Source organism: Oscarella lobularis, chromosome 6 (genome assembly GCF_947507565.1).
Source record: "Oscarella lobularis chromosome 6, ooOscLobu1.1, whole genome shotgun sequence".
NCBI lineage: Eukaryota > Metazoa > Porifera > Homoscleromorpha > Homosclerophorida > Oscarellidae > Oscarella > Oscarella lobularis.
In genome coordinates, this window is record NC_089180.1 from 481,876 (window position 1) to 495,518 (window position 13,643).

Genomic DNA, 13,643 nt, shown 5'->3' on the forward strand with positions numbered 1-13,643 from the left:
AAGATTAAACCCTCAATTTAATAATTAGGTCCTTAGAATTAAACATTAGGCCCTCAATTTAATATTTTGGCTCTAAGAATTAAAGATTAGGCCCTCAATTTTATACTTAGGCCCTAAGAATCAAAGATTAGGCCCTCTATTTAATATTTAGGCCCTAAGAATCAAAGATTAGGCCCTCAATTTAATATTTAGGCCCTAAGAATCAAAGATTAGGCCCTCAATTTAATAATTAGGCTATAAGAATCATCGATTAGGCCCTCAAATTAATATTTAGGCCTAAAGAATTAAAGATTAGGCCCTCAATTTGATATTTAGTCCCTAAGAATCAAAGATTAGGCCCTCAATTTAATATTTATTTCCTTAGAATTAACGATTAGGCCCTCAATTTAATATTTAGGCCTTTAGAATTAAAGATTAGGCCCTCAATTTAATATTTAGGAACTTAGAATTGAAAATTAGGCCCTCGATTTAATATTTAGGCTTTAAGCATCAAAGATTAGGTCCTCAATTTAATATTTAGGTCCTAAGAATTAAAGATTAGGCCCTCAATTTTATATTTAGGCCCTAAGAATCAAACATTAGGCCCTCAATTTAATAATTAGGCCCTAAGAATTAAAGATTAGGCCTTCAATTTTTTATTTAGGCCCTAAGAATCAATGATTAGGCCCTCAATTTAATATTTAGGTCCTTAGAATTAAAGGTTAGGCCCTCAATTTAATATTTAGGCTCTAAGAATTAAAGATTAGGACCTCAATTTTATATTTAGGCCCTAAGAATCAAAGATTAGGCCCTCAATTTAATATTTAGTTTCTTAGAATTAAAGACTAGGCCCTCAATTTAATATTGAGGCACTAAGAATTAAAGATTAGGCCCTCAATTTAATATTAAGGCCCTAAGAATTAAAGATCAGGCCCTCAATTTAATATTTAGGCCCTAAGAATCAAAGATTAGGCCCTCAAATTAATAATTAGGCCTAAAGAATTAAAGATTAGGCCCTCACTTTTATATTTAGGCCCTAAGAATCAAAGATTAGGCCCTCAATTTAATATTTAGGCCCTGAGAATCAAAGATTAGGCCCTCAATTTAATATTTAGGCCCTAAGAATTAAAGATTACACCCTCAATTGAATATTTAGGTCCTTAGAATTAAAGATTAGGTCCTCATTTTAATATTTAGGAACTTAGAATTAAAGATTAGGCCCTCGATTTAATATTTAGGCTTTAAGCATCAAAGATTAGGTCCTCAATTTAATATTTAGGTCCTAAGAATTAAAGATTAGGCCCTGAATTTTATATTTAGGCTCTAAGAATCAAACATTAGGCCCTCAATTTAATAATTAGGCCCTAAGAATCAAAGATTAGGCCCTAAAATTAATATTTAGGCCTAAAGAATTAAAGATTAGGCCCTCAATTTGATATTTAGTCCCTAAGAATCAAAGATTAGGCCCTCAATTTAATATTTAGGCCCTCATAATCAAAGATTAGGCCCTCAATTTAATATTTAGGCCCTAAGAATTAAAGATTAGACCCTCAATTTAATATTTAGGTTCTTAGAATTAAAGATTAGGCCCTCAATTTAATATTTAGGCCCTAAGAATTAAAGATTAGGCCCTCAATTTAATATTTTGGCCCTTAGAATTAAAGATTAGGCCCTCTATTTAATATTTAGGCTTTAAGCATCAAAGATTAGGCCCTCAATTTAATATTTAGGCCCTAAGAATTAAAGATTAGGCTTTCAATTTTTTATTTAGGCCCTAAGAATCAATGATTAGGCCCACAATTTAATATTTAGGTCCTTAGAATTAAAGGTTAGGCCCTCAATTTAATATTTAGGCTCTAAGAATTAAAGATTAGGCCCTCAATTTAATATTTAGGCCCTAAGAATTAAAGATTAGGCCCTCAATTTTTTATTTAGGCCTTAAGAATATAAGATTAGGTCCTCAATTTAATATTTAGGCCTTTAGAATTAAAGACTAGGCCCTCAATTTAATATTTAGGCCCTAAGAATCAAAGATTAGGCCCTCAATTTAATAATTAGGCTCTAAGAATCAAAGATTAGGCCCTCAAATTAAAATTTAGGCCTAAAGAATTAAAGAGTAGGCCCTCAATTTGATATTTAGTCCCTAAGAATCAATTATTAGACCCTCAAATTAATATTTAGGACTAAAGAATTAAAGATTAGGCCCTGAATTTAATATTTAGGTCCTAAGAATTAAAGATTAGACCCTCAATTTAATATTTTGGCTATAAGAATTAAAGATTACGCCCTCAATTTTATACTTAGGCCCTAAGAATCAAAGATTAGGCCCTCTATTTAATATTTAGGCCCTAAGAATCAAAGATTAGGCCCTCAATTTAATATTTAGGCCCTAAGAATCAAAGATTAGGGCCTCAATTTAATAATTAGGCCATAAGAATCATCGATTAGGCCCTCAAATTAATATTTAGGCCTAAAGAATTAAAGATTAGGCCCTCAATTTGATATTTAGTCCCTAAGAATCAAAGATTAGGCCCTCAATTTAATATTTATTTCCTTAGAATTAACGATTAGGCCCTCAATTTAATATTTAGGCCCTTAGAATTAAAGATTAGGCCCTCGATTTAATATTTAGGCTTTAAGCGTCAAAGATTAGACCCTCAATTTAAAATTTACGCTCTAAGAATTAAAGATTATGCCCTCAATTTTACATTTAGGCCCTAAGAATTAAAGATTAGGCCCTCAATTTAATATTTTGGCACTTAGAATTAAAGATTAGGCCCTCGATTTAATATTTAGGCCCTAAGAATCAAAGATTAGGCCCTCAATTTAATATTTAGGCCCTAAGAATCAAAGATTAGTCTCTCAATTTAATATTTAGGTCCTAAGAATTAAAGATTAGGCCCTCAATTTAATATTTAGTCCCTAAGAATCAAAGATTAGGCCCTCAATTTAATATTTAGGCCCTAAGAATCAAAGATTAGGCCCTCAATTTAATATTTAGGCCCTAAGAATTAAAGATTACACCCTCAATTTAATATTTAGGTCCTTAGAATTAAAGATTAGGCCCTCAATTTAATATTTAGGAACTTAGAATTAAAAATTAGGCCCTCGATTTAATATTTAGGCCCTCGATTTAATATTTAGGCTTTAAGCATCAAAGATTAGGTCCTCAATTTAATATTTAGGTCCTAAGAATTAAAGATTAGGCCCTCAATTTTATATTTAGGCCCTAAGAATCAAACTTTAGGCTCTCAATTTAATAATTAGGCCCTAAGAATTAAAGATTAGGCCTTCAATTTTTTATTTAGGCCCTAAGAATCAATGATTAGGCCCTCAATTTAATATTTAGGTCCTTAGAATTAAAGGTTAGGCCCTCAATTTAATAATTAGGCCCTAAGAATCAAAGATTAGGCCCTCAATGTAATATTTAGGCCCTAAGAATTAAAGATTAGGCCCTCAATTTAATATTTAGTCCCTAAGAATCAAAGATTAGGCCCTCAATTTAATATTTAGGCCCTAAGAATCAAAGATTAGGCCCTCAATTTAATATTTAGGCCCTAAGAATTAAAGATTACACCCTCAATTTAATATTTAGGTCCTTAGAATTAAAGATTAGGCCCTCAATTTAATATTTAGGAACTTAGAATTAAAAATTAGGCCCTCGATTTAATATTTAGGCTTTAAGCATCAAAGATTAGGCCCTCAATTTTATAATTAGGCCCTAAGAATCAAAGATTAGGCCCTCAATTTAATATTTAGTTTCTTAGAATTAAAGACTAGGTCCTCAATTTAATATTCAGGCCCTAAGAATTAAAGATTAGGCTCTCAATTTTATATTTAGGCCCTAAGAATTAAAGATTAGACCCTCAATTTAATATTTAGGTCCTTAGAATCAAAGATTAGGTCCTCAATTTAATATCTAAGTCCTTAGAATTAAAGATTAGGCCCTCAATTTAATATTTAGGCCCTAAGAATCAAAGATTAGGCCCTCAGTTTAATGATTAGGCCCTAAGAATCAAAGATTAGGCCCTCAAATTAAAATCTAGGCCTAAAGAATTAAAGAGTATGCCCTCAATTTGATATTTAGTCGTTAAGAATCAATTATTAGACCCTCAAATTAATATTTAGGTTTAAAGAATTAAAGATTAGGCCCTCAATTTAATATTTAGGCCCTTAGAATTAAAGACTGGACCCTCAATTTAATAATTAGGTCCTTAGAATTAAAGATTAGGCCCTCAATTTAATATTTTGGCTCTAAGAATTAAAGATTAGGCCCTCAATTTTATATTTAGGCCCTAAGAATCAAAGATTAGGCCCTAAGAATCAAAGATTTGGCCTTCAATTTAATATTTAGGCCCTAAGAATCAAAGATTAGGCCCTCAATTTAATAATTAGGTCGTAAGAATCATCGATTAGGCCCTCAAATTAATATTTATGCCTAAAGAATTAAAGATTAGGCCCTCAATTTAATATTTATTTCCTTAGAATTAACGATTAGGCCCTCAATTTAATATTTAGGCCTTTAGAATTAAAGATTAGGCCCTCGATTTAATATTTAGGCTTTAAGCGTCAAAGATTAGACCCTCAATTTAAAATTTAGGCCCTAATAATTAAAGATTATGCCCTCAATTTTATATTTAGGCCCTAAGAATTAAAGATTAGGCCCGCAATTTAATATTTTGGCCCTTAGAATTAAAGATTAGGCCCTCGATTTAATATTTAGGCCCTAAGAATCAAAGATTAGGCCCTCAATTTAATATTTAGGCCCTAAGAATCAAAGATTAGTCTCTCAATTTAATATTTAGGCCCTAAGAATTAAGGATTAGCCCCTCAATTTTTTATTTAGGCTTTAAGAATCAAACATTAGGCCATCAATTTAATAATTAGGCCCTAAGAATCAAAGATTAGGCCCTCAAATTAAAATTTAGGCCTAAAGAATTAAAGATTAGGCTCTCAATTTGATATTTTGTCCCTAAGAATCAATGATTAGACCCTCAATTTTATATTTAGGCCCTAAGAATCAAAGATTAGGTCCTCAATTTAATATTTAGGCCCTTAGAATTAAAGACTAGGCCCTCAATTTAATATTTAGGCCTTAAGAATCAAAGATTAGGCCCTCAATTTAATAATTAGGCCCTAAGAATCAAAGATTAGGCCCTCAAATTAAAATTTAGGCCTAAAGAATTAAAGAGTAGGCCCTCAATTTGATATTTAGTCGTTAAGAATCAATTATTAGACCCTCAAATTAATATTTAGGCCTAAAGAATTAAAGATTAGGCCCTCAATTTAATATTTAGGCCCTTAGAATTAAAGATTGGACCCTCAATTTAATAATTAGGTCCTTAGAATTAAAGATTAGGCCCTCAATTTAATATTTTGGCTCTAAGAATTAAAGATTAGGCCCTCGATTTAATATTGAGGCCCTAAGAATCAAAGATTAGGCCCTCAATGTAATATTTAGGCCCTAAGAATCAAAGATTAGGCCCTCAATTTAATATTTAGGCACTAAGAATTAAAGATTAGACCCTCAATTTAATATTTAGGCCCTAAGAATTAAAGATTAGGGCCTCAATTTTTTATTTAGGCTTTAAGAATCAAAGATTAGGCCCTCAATTTAATATTTAGGCCCTAAGAATCAAAGATTAGTCTCTCAATTTAATATTTGCGCCCTAAGAATTAAAGATTAGGCCCTCAATTTTTTATTTAGGCTCTAAGAATCAAAGATTAGGCCCTCAATTTAATATTTAGGCCCTAAGAATCAAAGATTAGTCTCTCAATTTAATATCTGCGCCCTAAGAATCAAAGATTAGGCCCTCATTTTTATATTTAGGCCCTAAGAATCAAAGATTAGACCCTCAATTTAATATTTAAGTCCTTGGAATCAAAGATTAGGCCCTCAATTTAATAATTAGGCCTTAAGAATCAAAGATTAGGCCCTCTATTTTATATTTTGTCCTTAAGAATCAAAGATTAGGCCCTCAATTTAATATTTAGGCCCTAAGAATTAAAGATTAGACCCTCAATTTAATATTTAGGTCCTTAGAATCAAAGATTAGGCCCTCAATTTTATAATTAGGCCCTAAGAATCAAAGATTAGGCCCTCTATTTGATATTTAGTTCCTAAGAATCAAAGATTAGGCCCTCAATTTAATATTTAGGCCCTAAGAATTAAAGATTACACCCTCAATTTAATATTTAAGTCCTTAGAATCAAAGATTAGGCCCTCAATTTAATATTTAGGTCCTTAGAATCAAAGATTAGGCCCTCAATTTAATATTTAGGTCCTTAGAATCAAAGATTAGGCCCGCAATTTAATATTTAGGTCCTTAGAATTAAAGATTAGGCCCTCAATTTAATATTTAGGCCCTAAGAATCAAAGATTAGGTCCTCAATTTAATATTTAGGCCCTAAGAATCAAAGATTAGTCTTTCAATTTAATATTTACGCCCTAAGAATTAAAGATTAGGTTCTCAATTTTTTATTTAGGCCCTAAGAATCAAAGATTAGGCCCTCAATTTAATAATTAGGCCCTAAGAATCAAAGATTAGGCCCTCAAATTAATATTTAGGCTCTAAGAATCAAAGATTAGGCCCTCAATTTAATATTTAGGCCCTAAGAATTAAAGATTAGACCCTCAATTTAATATTTAAGTCCGTAGAATCAAACATTAGGCCCTCAATTTAATATTTAAGTCCTTGGAATTAAAGATTAGGCCCTCAATTTAATATTTAGGACCTAAGAGTTAAAGATTAGGCCCTCAATTTTATATTAAGGCCCTTAGAATTAAAAATTAGACCCTCGATTTAATATTTAGCCCCTAAGAATCAAAGATTAGGCCCTCAATTTAATATTTAGGCTCTAAGAATTAAAGATTAGACCCTCAATTTAATATTTAAGTCTTTAGAATCAAAGATTAGGCCCTCAATTTAATATTTAGATCCTTAGAATCAAAGATTAGGCCCTCTATTTTTTATTTAGGCCCTAAGAATCAAAGATTAGGCCCTCAATTTAATATTTAGGCCCTTAGAATTAAAAATTAGGCCCTCGATTTAATATTTAGCCCCTAAGAATCAAAGATTAGGCCCTCAATTTAATATTTAGGCTCTAAGAATTAAAGATTAGACCCTCAATTTAATATTTAAGTCTTTAGAATCAAAGATTAGGCCCTCAATTTAATATTTAGATCCTTAGAATCAGAGATTAGGCTCGCAATTTAATATTTAGGTCTTTAGAATTAAAGATTAGGCTCTCAATTTAATATTTAGGCCCTAAGAATTAAAGATTAGGCTCTCAATTTAATATTTAGGCCCTAAGAATTAAAGATTAGGCCCTCAATTTTTTATTTAGGCCCTAAGAATCAAAGATTAGGGCCTCAATTTAATAATTAGGCCCTAAGAATCAAAGATTAGGCCCTCAAATTAATATTTAGGCCTAAAGAATTAGAGATTAGGCCCTCAATTTAATATTTAGGCCCTGAGAATTAAAGATTACACCCTCAATTTAATATTTAAGTCCTTAGAATCAAAGATTAGGCCCTCAATTTAATATTTAGGTCCTTAGAATCAAAGATTAGGCCCTCAATTTAATATTTAGGTCCTTAGAATCAAAGATGAGGCCCTCAATTTAATATTTAGGCCCTAAGAATCAAAGATTAGGCCCTCAATTTAATATTTAGGCCCTAAGAATCAAAGATTAGGCCCTCAATTTAATATTTAGGCCCTAAGAATCAAAGATTAATCTTTCAATTTAATATTTACGCCCTAAGAATTAAAAATTAGGCCCTCGATTTAATATTTAGCCCCTAAGAATCATAGATTAGGCCCTCAATTTAATATTTAGGCTCTAAGAATTAAAGATTAGACCCTCAATTTAATATTTAAGTCTTTAGAATCAAAGATTAGGCTCGCAATTTAATATTTAGGTCTTTAGAATTAAAGATTAGGCTCTCAATTTAATATTTAGGCCCTAAGAATTAAAGATTAGGCTCTCAATTTAATATTTAGTCCCTACGAATCAATGATTATGCCCTCATTTTAATATTTAGGCTCTAAGAATTAAAGATTATGCCCTCAATTTTATATTTAGGCCCTAAGAATTAAAGATTAGGCCCTCAATTTAATATTTAGGCCCTTAGAATTAAAAATTAGGCCCTCGATTTAATATTTAGCCCCTAAGAATCAAAGATTAGGCCCTCAATTTAATATTTAGGCTCTAAGAATTAAAGATTAGACCCTCAATTTAATATTTAAGTCTTTAGAATCAAAGATTAGGCCCTCAATTTAATATTTAGATCCTTAGAATCAAAGATTAGGCTCGCAATTTAATATTTAGGTCTTTAGAATTAAAGATTAGGCTCTCAATTTAATATTTAGGCCCTAAGAATTAAAGATTAGGCTCTCAATTTAATATTTAGGCCCTAAGAATTAAAGATTAGGCCCTCAATTTTTTATTTAGGCCCTAAGAATCAAAGATTAGGCCCTCAATTTAATAATTAGGCCCTAAGAATCAAAGATTAGGCCCTCAAATTAATATTTAGGCCTAAAGAATTAGAGATTTGGCCCTCAATTTTATATTTAGGCCCTAAGAATCAAAGATTCGGCCCTCAATTTAATATTTAGGCCCTAAGAATCAAAGATTAGGCCCTCAATTTAATATTTAGGCCCTAAGAATTAAAGATTAGACCCTCAATTTAATATTTAGGTCCTTAGAATCAAAGATTAGGCCCTCAATTTTATAATTAGGCCCTAAGAATTAAAGATTAGGCCCTCAATTTAATATTTAGGCCCTAAGAATCAAATATTAGTCTTTCAATTTAATATTTAGGCCCTAAGAATTAAAGATTACACCCTCAATTTAATATTTAAGTCCTTAGAATCAAAGATTAGGCCCTCAATTTAATATTTAGGTCCTTAGAATCAAAGATTAGGCCCTCAATTTAATATTTAGGTCCTTAGAATCAAAGATTAGCCCCGCAATTTAATATTTAGGTCCTTAGAATTAAAGATTAAGCCCTCAATTTAATATTTAGGCCCTAAGAATCAAAGATTAGGCCCTCAATTTAATATTTAGGCCCTAAGAATCAAAGATTAGGCCCTCAATTTAATATTTAGGCCCTAAGAATCAAAGATTAATCTTTCAATTTAATATTTACGCCCTAAGAATTAAAAATTAGGCCCTCGATTTAATATTTAGCCCCTAAGAATCATAGATTAGGCCCTCAATTTAATATTTAGGCTCTAAGAATTAAAGATTAGACCCTCAATTTAATATTTAAGTCTTTAGAATCAAAGATTAGGCTCGCAATTTAATATTTAGGTCTTTAGAATTAAAGATTAGGCTCTCAATTTAATATTTAGGCCCTAAGAATTAAAGATTAGGCTCTCAATTTAATATTTAGTCCCTACGAATCAATGATTATGCCCTCATTTTAATATTTAGGCTCTAAGAATTAAAGATTATGCCCTCAATTTTATATTTAGGCCCTAAGAATTAAAGATTAGGCCCTCAATTTAATATTTAGGCCCTTAGAATTAAAAATTAGGCCCTCGATTTAATATTTAGCCCCTAAGAATCAAAGATTAGGCCCTCAATTTAATATTTAGGCTCTAAGAATTAAAGATTAGACCCTCAATTTAATATTTAAGTCTTTAGAATCAAAGATTAGGCCCTCAATTTAATATTTAGATCCTTAGAATCAAAGATTAGGCTCGCAATTTAATATTTAGGTCTTTAGAATTAAAGATTAGGCTCTCAATTTAATATTTAGGCCCTAAGAATTAAAGATTAGGCTCTCAATTTAATATTTAGGCCCTAAGAATTAAAGATTAGGCCCTCAATTTTTTATTTAGGCCCTAAGAATCAAAGATTAGGCCCTCAATTTAATAATTAGGCCCTAAGAATCAAAGATTAGGCCCTCAAATTAATATTTAGGCCTAAAGAATTAGAGATTTGGCCCTCAATTTTATATTTAGGCCCTAAGAATCAAAGATTAGGCCCTCAATTTAATATTTAGGCCCTAAGAATCAAAGATTAGGCCCTCAATTTAATATTTAGGCCCTAAGAATTAAAGATTAGACCCTCAATTTAATATTTAGGTCCTTAGAATCAAAGATTAGGCCCTCAATTTTATAATTAGGCCCTAAGAATTAAAGATTAGGCCCTCAATTTAATATTTAGGCCCTAAGAATCAAATATTAGTCTTTCAATTTAATATTTAGGCCCTAAGAATTAAAGATTAGACCCTCAATTTAATATTTAGGTCTTTAGAATCAAAGATTAGGCCCTCAATTTAATAATTAGGCCCTAAGAATCAAAGATTAGGCCCTCAAATTAATATTTATGCCTAAAGAATTAAAGATTAGGCCCTCAATTTGATATTTAGTCCCTAAGAATCAAACATTAAGCCCTCAATTTAATAATTAGGCCCTAAGAATCAAAGATTAGGCCCTCAAATTATTATTTAGGCCTAAAGAATCAAAGATTAGGCCCTCAATTTAATATTTAGGCCCTAAGAATTAAAGATTAGACCCTCAATTTAATATTTATGTCCTTAGGATCAAAGATTAGGCCCTCAATTTAATAATTAGTCTCTAAGAATCAAAGATTAGGCCCTCAAATTAATATTTAGGCCTAAAGAATTAAAGATTAGGCCCTCAATTTGATATTTAGTTCCTAAGAATCAAAGATTAGGCCCTCAATTTAATATTTAGGCCCTAAGATTTAAAGATTAGACCCTCAATTTAATATTTAGGTCCTTAGAATCAAAGATTAGGCCCTCAATTTAATCTTTAGGCCTTATGAATTAAAGATTAGACTCTCAATTTAATATTTAGGTCCTTAGAATCAAAGATTAGGCCCTCAATTTAATCTTTAGGCCTTATGAATTAAAGATTAGGCCCTCAATTTAATATTTAGGCTCTAAGAATTAAAGATTAGGCCCTCAATTTAAACAGAAATTGGATTTTAATGATTCTTTTCTTTCGTTTCTCAGCCTGTTCTTGTTCAGTCCGGATCGTCTGCACGGTTTCTTGAAGATGCAGGTAAGAAGGATAACGTAAATTGCTTAAAAATTCAAATTTTACTATTATCCTAGCGTGCCACTGGGGGATTCACGTGCACTTAGACAAGTAAGTATCATAGAGACTTCGGATTTTTATTGATTCTCTGGCCTCAGCTGCACGTGTCCTGTCAGCACGTTGTCGTTGCAAGAGAACGCCGGCGGGGGGACGGAATCGTCCGCTCTTGCCGTCTTCGATTCCGGTACCTGTTTTCTATTGAAGTTGTGGCGACGTACGTGCAATTGATTTATTTCCAGGATGCGTCTATCATCAGGCGTACGTTCCCGAACGCGCCTGCGTTTCTTCCTTCACAAAGAACTTTACTGACGTTCGTAAATGAACTATATAATAGATGTAGAAGCCGCTGACAGGTCAGCTGAAAATCACGCAAAGACGTGACTCCGAATTTTGGCACAGACGCGTCATGCGAAGCCGCTTTGATTGTCATACTCGCGCTACAAACGCATAACAAAATTCCTGTTTATTTGTAGGTCCAAAATCATTCTGTTGGAGTCTCTCAAAGATTAAAGATATAACAGGTAAGAATAGTTGCAGTAGTTGGAGTAGTTGCAGTAGTTTCAGTCGTTGCAGTCGTTGCAGTAGTTGCAGTAGTTGCAGTAGTTGGAGTAGTTGCAGTAGTTTCAGTCATTGCAGTAGTTGGAGTAGTTGCAGTAGTTTCAGTCGTTGCAGTCGTTGCAGTAGTTGCAGTAGTTGCAGTAGTTGGAGTAGTTGCAGTAGTTTCAGTCATTGCAGTAGTTGCAGTAGTTGCAGTCGTTGCAGTCGTTGCAGTAGTTGCAGTCGTTGCAGTAGTTGTAGTCGTTGCAGTAGTTGCAGTAGTTTCAGTCGTTGCAGTCATTGCAGCCGTTGCAGTAGTTGCAGTCGTTGCAGTGGTTGCAGTAGTTGTAGTAGTTTCAGTCGTTGCAGTCATTGCAGTCATTGCAGTAGTTGCAGTAGTTTCACTCGTTGCAGTCGTTGCAGTAGTTGCAGTCGTTGCAGTAGTTGCAGTAGTTGCAGTCGTTGCAGTCATTGCAGTAGTTTCAGTCGTTGCAGTCATTGCAGTCGTTGCAGTAGTTTCAGTCGTTGCAGTAGTTGTAGTAGTTGCAGTAGTTGCAGTCATTGCAGTAGTTGCAGTAGTTGCAGTAGTTGTAGTAGTTGTAGTAGTTGCAGTAGTTGCAGTAGTTGTAGTAGTTGCAGTAGTTGCAGTCATTGCAGTAGTTGCAGTAGTTGTAGTAGTTGCAGTAGTTGCAGTAGTTGTAGTAGTTGCAGTAGTTGCAGTCATTGCAGTAGTTGCAGTAGTTGCAGTAGTTGCAGTAGTTTCAGTCGTTGCAGTCGTTGCAGTCATTGCAGTAGTTGCAGTAGTTGCAGTCATTGCAGTCGTTTCAGTAGTTGCAGTCGTTGCAGTAGTTGCGGTAGTTTCAGTTGTTGCAGTCATTGCAGTCGTTGCAGTAGTTGACGTCTTTGCAGTCGTTGCAGTCATTGCAGAAGTTGCAGTAGTTGTAGTAGTTTCAGTCGTTGCAGTCATTGCAGTCGTTGCAGTCGTTGCAGTCATTGCAGTAGTTTCAGTCGTTGCAGTCATTGTAGTAGTTGCAGTAGTTTCAGTCGTTGCAGTCATTGCAGTAGTTTCAGTCTTGCAGTAGTTTCAGTCGTTGCAGTAGTTGCAGTCATTGCAGTAGTTGCAGTAGTTGCAGTAGTTGCAGTAGTTTCAGTCATTGCAGTAGTTGCAGTAGTTGGAGTAGTTGCAGTAGTTTCAGTCGTTGCAGTAGTTGCAGTCGTTGCAGTAGTTGCAGTAGTTGCAGTAGTTGCAGTAGTTGGAGTAGTTGCAGTAGTTTCAGTCGTTGCAGTCGTTGCAGTAGTTGCAGTCGTTGCAGTAGTTGTAGTCGTTGCAGTAGTTGCAGTAGTTTCAGTCGTTGCAGTCATTGCAGCCGTTGCAGTAGTTGCAGTCGTTGCAGTGGTTGCAGTAGTTGCAGTAGTTTCACTCGTTGCAGTCGTTGCAGTAGTTTCAGTCGTTGCAGTAGTTGGAGTAGTTGCAGTAGTTGCAGTCATTGCAGTAGTTGCAGTCGTTGCAGTAGTTGCAGTAGTTGCAGTAGTTTCAGTCATTGCAGTAGTTTCAGTCGTTGCAGTAGTTTCAGTCGTTGCAGTAGTTGTAGTAGTTGCAGTAGTTGCAGTAGTTGCAGTCGTTGCTGTCATTGCAGTAGTTTCAGTCGTTGCAGTCGTTGCAGTCGTTGCAGTAGTTGCAGTAGTTTCAGTCATTGCAGTCGTTGCAGTAGTTGCAGTCTTTGCGCAGTAGTTGCAGTAGTTGTAGTAGTTTCAGTCGTTGCAGTCATTGCAGTTGTTGCAGTAGTTGCAGTAGTTTCAGTCATTGCAGTAGTTGCAGTAGTTTCACTCGTTGCAGTCGTTGCAGTAGTTGCAGTAGTTGCAGTAGTTGCAGTCGTTGCAGTCATTGTAGTAGTTGCAGTAGTTGCAGTCGTTGCAGTAGTTGTAGTAGTTGCAGTCGTTGCAGTCATTTCAGTCGTTGCAGTAGTTGTAGTAGTTTCAGTCGTTGCAGTCGTTGCAGTCGTTTCAGTAGTTGCAGTAGTTGCAGTAGTTGCAGTCGTTGCAGTCGTTGCA

General features: G+C 33.7%; 1 long non-coding RNA gene across 1 annotated transcript; it reads left to right on the forward strand.

Annotated features, from left to right (window-relative positions):
* Positions 1–11,085: 11,085 nt before the first annotated feature.
* On the forward strand, positions 11,086–11,442 carry LOC136188557 (uncharacterized). The gene is made up of 3 exons (XR_010670237.1): positions 11,086–11,105; positions 11,153–11,238; positions 11,294–11,442. It is a non-coding gene; the product is annotated as an uncharacterized lncRNA (long non-coding RNA).
* The last annotated feature ends 2,201 nt before the right edge of the window (positions 11,443–13,643 follow it).